Source organism: Peromyscus maniculatus, chromosome 9, assembly GCF_049852395.1.
Source record: "Peromyscus maniculatus bairdii isolate BWxNUB_F1_BW_parent chromosome 9, HU_Pman_BW_mat_3.1, whole genome shotgun sequence".
Taxonomy (NCBI): domain Eukaryota; kingdom Metazoa; phylum Chordata; class Mammalia; order Rodentia; family Cricetidae; genus Peromyscus; species Peromyscus maniculatus.
Window position 1 is genome coordinate 118,598,611 of NC_134860.1, and position 12,231 is coordinate 118,610,841.

The window sequence follows — 12,231 nt, forward strand, 5'->3', positions numbered from 1 at the left end:
AGTCATCACAGCCTCCATTACATAATTATTTATTTTTACCAAGTTCCCAAATGTCTTAATTAGGCCCATCATATGTTATGAATTCTATTTCTGGGCGTTGTGGGAACAGCAGTTCCTACTGCTTTTTCTCCCCCCTGTCTCAGCCATTTCACTCAGTGGGATGATATTTTATAACTCATTAATGTTTGTGGTACTGTGTGCTCAAATATTCCATGTCAGCTGTCAGCTGTCACTGGTATCTACCCCACAAACCATCAAAATTGACTCTCGTGCCAGGTGAGATCTATGCCAAGACTTGGTGTGAATCCAGTGGCCAGCAGGAGCCATGTGCTTGGCCTGGAGTTTGTCCATGTGGGCAAGTCAGTCCAGCAAACCTTTCTACCCCAAAAGAAAGATTCAGTGTCAGTGTTAACGCTGACCGATGGTAAGGACTGAAGGTCAGCACAGTGAGAGATTTTAATGGGTTAGCCCTGCCCTGAAAAACAGTGTCATTGCTACCTGTGTGAATTTTGTACCCAGTGTCCTGCCTAGAATGTTCATTAAAATATGTCGGTTTCCTGTGGTAGAGGAAGGCGTCCCTCTGAACCTTCACACAAGCAGCCTGTAAGAAGTGCCGCTGCCTTTGCTGTGTTCAGGTTTGGTGTGTGTCACCTGGGCCAGAGAAAGCAGAAGGTGAAACTCTATGGATCCCCGTCTGGATGAGCAGCTGCTGGGTGCTGTGATTTTCGAAGGGTTTTCCCTTCACAGGACTGTAGAAGAGCCTGCCCCATCCTGGAGGTTGTCATTGACTTCAGTCCCGAGGGAGCAAGCTGACGCTATCTCACTGAAGGTCCTGTATCTCGGACTATCAGCATCTGTTACTACCGGGACCCACGAGATGGAATTGATATTAGACTGGGCAGGAGCCAGGAGATGTATGCTCTTGTAAAGAGTGAAGAGGTGGATACCTCTGCTTCTTTATCCCTATACATGGCCCCCCCTGCCCCCCCTCCCCCCCTGTGCCCCTGCCCCCCCGACCCCCCACCTCGGCCCCCCCCCCACTTCGTTCTATGGTCTAGTTCAAACCTTTAATGTGGGTAAGTGGAGATAAATTTTCTTTGGGGGAATGAGGTTAGCAGAGGGTGATTGATCACCAGCCAAGCTTTGCTTCTGGAGGACTCCCCCACTCTGCATGGCTCAGCAGGCCAGGCCCCAGCCGCAGGCCCCGAGACTGGTGCTATGGGCGCCCTCCTCCCTGACACTCAGATCTGACCTTTGTTGAGGTGTTTGTTCTTGTTCTTCAACAAAACGGTTTGTTGGGCATGCAGAGCCTGTGGAGCTGAATTCCTGACTCGCAGAGGGACTGTCATGAGGGGCGGCTTTCCACGGGATCACATTCTGCCTCTTGGTACTGGGCACCATTCTCCTTGACCTCTCACTGTGTTCACTTCTGATCATTGTGATAAATTACCTGGTAGAATCAGCTTAAAGGTCTGGTGCTATATTGTGTACCCTAATAAACTTGCCTGAGGATCAGAGGACAGAGCCGGACACTAGATTAGACATAGAGGCCAGACAGTGGTGGCACACTCCCTTAATCCTATCACTCAGGAGATCTGTCTGGATCTCTGTGAGTTCAAGGCCACACAGGAAACAGAGCCAGGCAGTGGTGGGACACATCTTTAATCCCAGTACTGGGAAGCACACACACTTTTTAATCCCAGGAAGTGACGGCAGGGCGGAGAAAGGTATATAAGGTGTGAGGAAACAGGAACTAAGGCATTTCAGCTGAGATCCTTTCGGGTGAGGCTCAGAGGCTTTTGGTCTGAGGATTCATGGAAACAGGATCAGCTGAGGAGTTGGCAAGGTGAGGTTGGCTTGCTCTGCTTCTCTGATCCTGAGGCAAGCTTTTTAGGGTACACAATATATCACCACATAAAGGATTATTTGATCTCAGGGTTTGAGAGGTTCTGTCCATGATCGTTTGCGTCTGTACTACCATGGGGCAAGAGGCATGTGGCAGAGGAAGTCGATCACTTTAAGGCTACAGGAAGCAAAAAGGATAAAAGTGAGGAGGGCCAGAGTCCCCAGAATCCCAAGGGTGTAGTCCCTAGTGGCCTAACTCCTTTCTCCTAGGCCCTAACCCAGAAAGTCCAGTAATCCTCCAGGCTGCCAACCGAGCATTTAGCATGTGGGCCTTTGTGGGGACAGTCTGGTGGAGCCCTCACACCTGAGCTGGCACAGCACCATCCCACACCTCAGCAGCCTCCCACAACTAGTTGCTCTTAGCCTTTGTGTGTGTGTCTTTCCCGACCTCGGGGTCTCTGAGTCCTCAGAGCGAGTGTCCCTCCCGGCTCCTTGTTGGTTACTCACAAGAAGGGTCTGTGTAGACAGCTCCAAGTTGACACCCTTTGGCCCAGATTTTCCTCCATATTTTCTTGGAGAGTGTCTTGAAGAACATGGAGACAAAGCTTCTCTTGAGGAGAGTCCCTGGGGCAAACAATAGCCCCTGTGTTCCTCACAAGAACCTCTTTGGAGCACAAACTAAACAGTGGGTGGACCTTGGAAAGGCTTTCCCAAGAGTAGGAAGCAGAGTGTAATTATCTTCCCCTGCAGGGGGTTTTCTGTTGACATTTCCTGGTCTACAGAAAGTGCAGTGTGTGTGTGCCCCTCAGTGTGGTGTTCTGGAAGCATCTGCAGCCACCGCAGCATACCGTACTTGCTGTAGAGAATGTAAAAAGTAGACATTTATTTCACAAGTAGGAGGTAGTGAGCACCACTGAATTCGGTGTTTTAACCTGAAGTCTTAACATACTCCGGTGTCTCCCATAGAATAACCCTGTAATTTAAGTGAAAGAAATGGGTCCCCAAGTCATAGCAGATGCTGCAAAGTACTTAGCAAGAATGAAATGTTGGGTAGAAGAAACCATAGGGAGAAATTTTGTGTCTGTTAAAACACTAAATAGCGTACTGATATGTGTATCTCATGGTCTAGAAGTGCATCCTTCAATACAGTGCTCTATTACTCTGTGACAATTTGTAAATGAAGTAAGATTTCAAATACAATTGTGCTAGCCATACTCAAGAGCTCAATATCAATGTGTGGGAGCCTATGTAACCACCTATGGCTTATGGCTACTCAATTAGCTCAGTTCTGAATCATTCCCTTCATCCTGGAACATTATATCTGGGCGCCATTGGTGTAGAATATAACCTAAGAGTCTTCAGTGATCAGTATTATTCACTGTTATCCAGTCCAATGTCTAAGCACTGAGAAAGGATTGAAAAATATCTTATTATGTGACGGCCCAACCATCCCAGGGTAGTGCAGGGGCTTGATGTTTTTGGCACCCCATTTTGTAAAACTTTTTTTATTTTTTATTTTTAACTGTTCATGTCGATTCTAGTGATGATTGAGCTCAGTAACTATGCAGTACATAATCCTGTTCGGACAACATGGTTGCTTCCTTGCAGAACACTTAGAGAATAGGACTGATTTTAATAAGAAATGGAAGAAGTGTTTTAAATGCATGAGATAGATAAGAAGTGGTCAGCAGAGTGGGAAGCCGAGACATCGTAAACTCTTGAAGCTCTCTGTGTATGCTCTGATCTGGGGGGTCTTTATAAACGTGGCTGGATTACTAACCTAGTACTTAGAGTCGGTTGTTTTCTTTGTTGGTGAGAGCAGGAGAAAGGTGGTTATCCTGTTCTCACATAGACTAGGCATGCTGGATAAATATTTACTAAGCTGACAAGGCCTGCAAGAACAAGACTTGGTTGTGGCTGCCCATGAGGCGGTAGCGTTCTCCTCATAACTGAGCACAGCTTCATGCGGTCACTGCCTGCCAAACCACGAGACTCAAAGTTTCATTTCAGGGGAAGTGAAGAGAGTCTGCCTAAAAAATGACCCCTAAGGACATATGGACCCTGCTCTCAGGTACCAGGAAGCATTCAGTGGCGACTTTGAAATTCATGGGAAGAATTGTAGGCCTGATACAGTCCAGAGAAAGGCTTGAGCGTGCCTTCATAAGGCATGAAGAAAGTGATATCCTAGCTCACTATTTACCTGGCTATATTGAAATGTTGCAGTGACAAAGTGTAGCAAGAAGAGATGACCCCCTGGGGCTTGGAGCCCGAGCAAGGGCTTTACAGGGCTGCTCGGGCCAGCATGGAAGGTGCTCTCTGCTGTCCGCGGGCAGGATTCACAGTGCTGTTTAGGGGAGACAGCCATTTTATAGTAGGCGGCCATTTCACGTATCCAGGTCTTTCTGTTTCTCCTACGGCTGAGTCCACAAACCATTTTGATGAAGGTTAGCTTTCCAGACGTTTTTGGACTGTGAGTTAAATGTGACACCTTGTCGGTCCACTTGTCTTTCATTCTTTGCCAGCAGGCGTACTTGGGTACATAGAAACCCGTCCACCCGTTGCCATTTCCTCCTCTGTGAGGAAGACAGGATGGATGGGCACCAAATCATTACGTTTGGCGTGTATGTCCAGGAATCAGTTCCAGAGAGTTTGGGTTTGGTTTTGTTCTGGCAGGAGCAGAAAGCATATCATTCTTTAAAACAAAACAAAAATTTGTGTCCCTCAAGATGTTTACTTCTCAGGTCTGTATCTGCTTAGCCGACGGGCTGTATTTTGAAGATAATGAATAGGATCACTGTTCTGTGCGTCTCACCTGGTGTAAGTTGGTAGTCTTGCAAAGCAGACTTAGTCTCCTTTGTGATCATGGCACAAACTTCACACGTCGTTGATTGGTGGTGGCCGAGGCAACACTGTTAAGATAGAGGGCAGGCAGCACCATTCAGAGTGTTCTCAGCAGACGCAGAGTGAACAGTCATCATAGATAGCCCAGGCTCACCGTTCTTGCTCCCTGGCGACAGCCAGGAGTTGTTGACCACTGAGTCACCTGTTCTGCTCATCAAGGCCTTGTTTGTCAGTGAGAGACCTTTGAAAACCATGGAGGTCTTCCTCTAAGACTAACCTGCTGGGTGTCCATCTCAGGGTCCACGTTAGGTGAGTCAGTTGGTAAACATATTCGACTGGTTGATCGTGTTCACTGGGGTCTTGAATAGTTTCCTCCATTCCAGAGTGGTTGGTGTTGTTTATCTAAGCTGCATTCCAAGGTGGTTGGTATCGTTTATCTAAGCTAAAAATTTTAGTCCAAAAGTAAAGGTCAGTTCCGATTTGGTAACTGAGCTATGTTAGTTAGGATGTCCAGCCTGGGAAGTAATGAATGTTAAAATTCTTAAGCCATAATATTTATTTCTGAGATGTTAGGGTATCTATCTGTGTGTGTGTTGTTCTGAGACTTTTGTTTTTTGCTTAAAATTTATACAGGGCATACTCGCAGTTATTCTAAAGAGTCATGAACTTGGACGACCTTAGGCAGCTGCCTGGTCTCTGGCCCATTGTGTGATAACAGTAGGTATGTCCAGGTGACATGTGACACCTGTGGGCTTAATGGAAGTCCTGGCCTGAGAGAACCTGGGATCTAGCTGGTGTGTCTTCATTCTCCTCATCTCTAACCTCCAATAAGAACATCCTGGATTTGACCCACTCGTTCTTCCAGTCTGGATTCCTCCCTTTCCCATGTTCCCTGGGTGCAGGCTCCTCCCCGCACATGCTCATTCTCCTCTTCCTGGTTTGGCATTTGTACACACTGTTCTCTGCCTTCCATTTCCCCAGCCCTTCCATTCTAGTTCCCTGGATAAAATAACATTTCTTCTGAATTAAAGAGAGCACTCCTCCCCAGGCTGGGCAGACATGGGAATTCTTTTAACTCACAAAGGCTGCTGAAGACAAGGACCCTGTTCCTGCCCATCTCCTCATACATCGTGTTCAAACAACACTTGCTGATGAGCTAGTCACTGGGAATAACAGCTGCCTTCGCTTCTGAGTCCCATTAAAGTGCTTGTAAACTATAAAGCATTTTGTAACTATAAAGTGATTTAAATGACTTCAGAGGATGGTGATTAAGTGGTGTTCAAATGATGGTTTTTAAATGACAGCAGACGAATCTCCATTTGTCACCTTCCTGTGAGTCCGAGTCAGAACGAGGGCCCTGGTGTGTTATTTATTATTTAGAGAACTGGCTAACCGCTCTGCAGGTGGTTGCAGAGCCTCCCGTGAGGAGGGAACAGAACGTCCAGTCTCCCAGTCTCTTTCACACGGTCCATTTTGAAGCTTGCAGCACAGTGAGCCCTCTGCAGTTACTTAGTGAATGTGTGTGCCCGGGGCAGGGCTTCTCCAGGTCCAAACCCTGGTCCAGATAACGCCCTCGGACTTTTATTATGTGGACCTGCAGCTCTCAAGGCCATCTGCGCATGCGGTTTTGTGAAGCTATTATGTTGCAGGTGTGCAATAGAGATGAAGTCATGGCTTAATTATTTGGTGAAGCAGCAGGCATTCTGGGCTGAGTACAAGCTTCATGCTCTTCCAGGCTTTTGTGCGTACCAGTTTGTTCTTTGGAATTTTAACACAACCTGGGTGGAAAGAAGGACATTTATTGCAACTGTAGCCAGCTGTATACAATAATTTTAGCATGTCAGCCTGCTCTAATTTTAAATGGAGTCATAAGAAAATCTTCCCGATTCTCTTTAAGTATTACTGGTGCAGAAGGAGGGTGGTGTTTCTGAACTCTCTGGAGTGCTAGCAAAATCGGGGTGATATGTGCAGTTGGGGAAGGCACCTGCCTCTCCTCAGGGCCCTGTCACCAAGCTCCAGGAGAGAATGTTAAATTCTACTTTAGGTTCTCCTTAGCGGCATTCATCTGTGTGTTCAAGGTCATCCTTAGTTACATAGAATGCTCATGTGGCAGCCTGCGCTGTGTGAGACTTAGTACCCCAAAATACAAAATAAGGAAAAGAAGGTATAAATGATGTTTAAGTTTCTTTGAGGATTTAATTTGGGGTGGGGTTGTACGATGAAGTGGTAATGCTGACAGTGGACCCCAAAGCCCCACGCAGGCTGGGCGCCTACGACGACCAAACTCTGTCCCTGCAGGGCGGCTCTGAGTGAGTTTCCATCATGCTTGCTGTTACAGTAGATCTCCAGCAGAGCCAGTTCCTAGAGTAATCCATGTTCCCTATAGCCAGCTGGCCAATAATTTGCATTTAAAATTCTCCTTTGCATTAATTTATTTTGAGGGACAGGTGACATGTCATGGCACATGGATGTCACAGGACAATCTTCTGAAGTAGGTTCTCTCTTTCCAACATTTGGGTCCTGGGGATGGAACTCAGCTTGCTAGGCTCCATGACAAAAGCCCCTAGCCTCTGAACTGCCTCCGACTCCAATGTGTATTTTAGTCTTCATGACCGATGAGCACAGTAGAGCAGAAACAAATGAACCATAAAGCCTGCCTTTGAGGAAAGGGACAACCCAGACTTCCCCTGGGTGGCTGTGTTGGGTAAGCCCCCAGCCCCACACTGGACAGCTGAGGGGTCCTGGGTAGGCCTCCAGCCCCACACTGGACAGCTGAGGGGTCCAGGTAGGCCCCCAGCCCCACACTGGACAGCTGAGGGGTCCTGGGTAGGCCCCTATTTTTGAGGACTTATCATGTATACTAGGAATTTTGTGAACATTTCCTCTCCTAAGCCCCCTGTAGTATAATTTTGTTTTTAATTAAAATATTTTGGGATGTGCATATAGGTGTATATCCGTGTTCACTTATACGTGGATGTGTGAGGATGCACATGCACATGCACATGTGGAGCCCTAGGCTGCTGTCAGGAATCCTTTTCAGTCACTTCCCAGCCTAGTTATCGAGGCAGAGTCTCTCTGCTGAACCCAGAGTTAGCCGAACAGCTAGCCAGCTTGCCCTGTGGTTTCCTGTCTCAGCCTTGCGAGCCCTGGAATTACACCCACCTGTATGTGCATCGGTTTTAGGGATCCGAATCTGTTCTTCACACTCATGTGGCAAGCACTTTCTCTACCAAGCCGCTTGGCCCCTAAATTAGCATTTTAAAGAAAGCTCAGTTAGCCCCATTTTTACCAATGAAGAGTGAGGATGCTGTAGCTTCTGTTCGCCTTGCCTGAGGTTTCGTGGTCCTTCCTGTCACTATCCATGTCCTGCAGTGGGGGTTCTGACTATGGTCTCCATGCCCACATGAAGCCTGGCTCAGGATGACCGTTGACATTCCTTGTGGGAGTCTAGCTCCTACCTTTCCCACCTTTTCTAGGGTTCTTAGGGGGAGGAGGAGGAGGAGGAGGAGGAGGAGGAGGAGGAGGAGGAGGAGAAAGAGAGACCTAGACGATGAGAAGAAAGACGAGACACAGGATAGCTTTGGGAGGGCCTGGGTCAATACCCAACAGCCCCCTCGTTTATTCAAAAGGGCTTTTTATAATATGCCAAGGGGAGGGCAAAAGACCCCCTTGCAAAATCAAAGCACACTGTACAGCCAAGTGTAGACCCTTCCAAACTCCAGTAAACACGCCCGTGGCAAAATTATCTCCTTATGCAGCCCTGCTAGGTAAAGCTGGCCCAGATTCTCTGACCCCGAGTGGGGTCTCACTGGATAGCCTCTGTGGCCACAGCTTCTCCAGGTTCTGTTGCTTTCTGTCCCCATCCGCTGGGCTCTTCTTTGTGACTTACCTTTGTTTTCGGTTACTTTGTCTTATCTGCCAGCTGTTCCCAGGAATATAGGAAGTCCTTATCTGTGCTGGGTCTGTGGTGACGCTTTTGCCCCTTCGTGTAGAGACTTAGTCTCATCCTGTGCTTACTAATGCTTTGGTTATGACATCCACGCACTATAAAGGAGGTGTTGAACACTGTCCCCAGCCTTGTAGGGGCTAAGAGCGACATGAAGGAGCCTTTTGCCATCCTGTCACACTGGCTTGTGTAGTGATGCAGATGAGCTTCAGCTGTCACCGATGAGTAGCATGCTTCCTGTAGGAATGTGGAAACAGGAAGTAGACAGTGAGTGAGTTGGGGAGTCCTGTGATTATCGGGCTTTGCGGACTCGTAGCTGAGTAGAGCTGCAGTGGAGCAGGGCGGCGGCGCAGGGAGGTGGTGGAGCAGGGAGGCCTGTGGAGCAGATCCGCAGTGGCTTAAACAGTGCAGCTGCCGGGTGCGGGAGAGTCATCACTAAGAGGTTCCCCCCAACTGGAGGGACCGAGGCAGACGTTGGTGCCATTGGTGCAGTGATGGAGCCCTGGGCCCTGCAGCCCCATGATGTGCAGTTTCAGAAAATATTGATTCAGCTCTCTCTCTCTCTTTTTTTTTTTTTTAATAAAGCTATTAAGTTGTTTTGAGTTCTGGCAAAGAAAGCATTGCATTCCCTACAAAAGAAATTATTTGAGCTCACACAAACCTAACAAAAGAAAGGAAAGAATTCTACCATGCAGAGGTAGCCGTTAGGAAACGTCGGGTATCTGTTTTTCTCGACATTGGATGTCCTGTTGATATTGACCTCTGCTGAATGCGGCCCTTCCTCTGCCCTGTTTGCACACCACCTCTGCCACGCACTGAGAACGAGCCGGTCCCCGGCCGGGAGACATCAAAGCATGCTCCTGCTGGCTCCATTTCATAGATGGCTCCCAGCAGGTGTGGGTGGGATGTGTAGGGCTTCTTGTTGAAGGAAGAGCTTTGACATTATACATTCAAATTCCTTTTTCCTCATTTAGTCTATAGAAGACTCAGAAGTCTTGACATTGTACACAGAGTTTTGGTCCCAAGTGGCAGAATAATTGCTAAAGAACTACATTAAAGCCTTTGCTCCAAGAATAGACTTCAAAACTTCAATTCATAACCTGTAGGAACTTTGGTCCAGAGCTGACATCCTTGCTTTTTCCTTCTTTCTGGAGGTGAGAAAATGGTCGTCTGTGCTGTCTGGCTCAGCAGGCTTTGTGGGGTGCGGATGACATCGAGCTCTGGGTTCACTGTCTTTCCAGTCTTGAGTGGCTGAGTCCCTCCCACTGAGGGGCTGCTTCCCAGGCAGTGCAGGGAGGCAGGCAGGTGCTCGGGACCCGCTTGTCAGAGCACCCAGGAAGTGTGTGTCGGGTGCTTTTCAAATGGGCTGACTTCCAGGGAAGTGTTCTGGTCTATAACACTGTGTTCATGAGTGCGCACGTGTGTTCTAAACATGGAGGGCACTTTTGCATTCTTCAGTGCCCCCTTACCAGGTAGTTCTCCCAGAAATCCCATCCTTTGGAGCTGGAGGACCCGCTTCCCATTTTTTTCCTAATAAAAAGAGCAACATCGTTAATGACATTTTGAAAACCGTGTTGTGTTTTCAAATACAGGTGATGTTCTTTATGCTTCATCATTTCTCAGGTCCTGAGGAGAGACGGCCACACAGTTGGTTTGGTCAAGGGCTTCAGATTTCTGCCATCAATAGTGACCTTACAGAGTTACCATTAGAGGGAGACTGTTAATGCGTCCTACGTGATGGGTCTTGACCTAGATAATTTCCCTAGTCTTTCCAGACCTGAGATTGGCAGTTCTCAAGTTGGCGTGTACCAGTGGTGACACCTTGGGGCCATCTTGCACTGAGGGGATACTTAGCAATGCCTGGAGCCAGGTTGGGTCTTCTAATGACATCTGCTGGGAAGGACAGTGCTCACCACCCTACAGTGTGTAACTTAGTTGGCCACAGAGAACCATGGACCTCACAGGTGACACAGATTCTAGGCTAGAGGAAGCCTGGGCAGGCAACAATAGCTCCAGCTGCCTGACTGTACTTCCTTTTCTCTGTTGGGCTTGTAGGGTTTTCTCTGCCCTGTGTGTCGCTTTTACACCATTTACTGCTGGTTCTCTGGGTGGCCAGGGAAACCTGCAGGAGAGGAACAGCTTCTGTTGGTGATGTCACTGCAGTGGGCCAAGCACACTGTGATGTGGTAGGTTCCTGAGGCCGGTTAACATGGCCCATTCTCCTCTTTGGCTTTGGAGTTTTCCTGGCTTTTGTTGATCTTTGTGTAGTCGAGGTATGCCATTCATGTTTCCCTACATTGATGGCTGGGCACTGTTTAACCTTTCTAAAGCCAAACACCTAAGAGAGCCGAGCCGGGAAAACCAGCAAAGCTGCCTGTAGAACTCGCTTGCCTTTTGGCAGGAGATAAGCCCAGAAATGATGCATACAGGGGATGCTCACTGTTCTTAAGAGCAGGTGTTGGGCCAGGGAGATCTCTCAGTGGGTGAAGCTCCTGCCATGTAAGCATGAAGGCTGAGTGTGGATCCCTGGACATGTGCACGTCTGCAGTCTCCATGTTTCTACTTTAAGATGGGAGGTGGAAACAGAAGAATCCCCAAAGTGTGCAGGCCCGCTAGCCCAGCACAGGCAGCATGTGACCCACCGGCCTGGCATGGGCAGTGTGAAATAGAAGGTCATCCTCCGGCCTCCACATGCATGTCTCATGCCTGCCACATGAACATACATTAGCACACAGAGAAAGATGGGAAGGAAACAGGTGTTTTTATTGTTTATTGATTCATGCGTACACATGCGGGGCACATGGCTTGGACCTCTTTACAAAGTACAAATGAAGGCTGTCCTCCAAGCAGGAGGCAGGGCAAGGAGGAGAAGGTTGCCTGGAGCAACCTCGTTAATGAGAGTGACCAAATTTCACAAACAAAACAGAGCAGCAGGGCTGTGGCCATTAAAATTCCCAGGGAAGCCTCCCTTTCCTTGCCGCTGGGCTCCTTTTAAGGAGCGCTTGTTGTAGAAACACCTTAATTTTGACCCCTATGCAGACCTAGTCAGTCCTCCTTCCCTCCCCTGGAGTGAGGAAGGAAGTGGAGAGGTACTTTACAGGCTTCGAGTTCATCCCCCACCCTGGCCGGGTGACTGTTGCTCCCCTTGACCAGAAAGGCACAGTTAGGTCTGAGGCAGGTGGAGAGATGCATCCCCACCACTGCTGTGCCCGGGCCGAGGTGTGACACTGGTGCAGTCCCTCTGGAGGAATTCGCCGCTCACGTCCATTCCTCCGCTTTCTCACTTGTTCACTTTCAGTCCCCATTACCATCAGCTGCCCTTCCTCCAAGGGCAGATCCTCCTGAGGTGATCATGCAAGTGCCAGCCAGCATATCCCTCTGTCCGCGGACACCACAGCCTCTGTGTTAGAGCAGAGTGGTCCCTTAGAGGAGAGGCAAGCTAGGGAGTTCAGGGACTGCTTAGATCCCATTGGCATGAAAATGAAGCCCATGGTGACCAGGCAGGGAAGCTGAGGGAGTGGGGTCGGCTTGATAGTGCCCCTTGGCCCTGGAGAGCAGTCTGTGGAGATTTCTGTAGCTGTTTCTCAGTAGAGAACGTG

The 12,231-nt window shown here is 48.5% G+C and overlaps 1 protein-coding gene and 1 long non-coding RNA gene across 4 annotated transcripts in view; both read left to right on the forward strand.

Moving 5' to 3' along the window:
- Farp1 (FERM, ARH/RhoGEF and pleckstrin domain protein 1) overlaps positions 1 to 12,231 on the forward strand; it is a 264,856-nt gene that overhangs the window by 128,879 nt on the left and 123,746 nt on the right. The window lies entirely within an intron of this gene.
- On the forward strand, positions 1,047 to 8,035 carry LOC143267469 (uncharacterized). The gene is made up of 2 exons (XR_013042616.1): positions 1,047 to 7,390; positions 7,472 to 8,035. It is a non-coding gene; the product is annotated as an uncharacterized LOC143267469 (long non-coding RNA).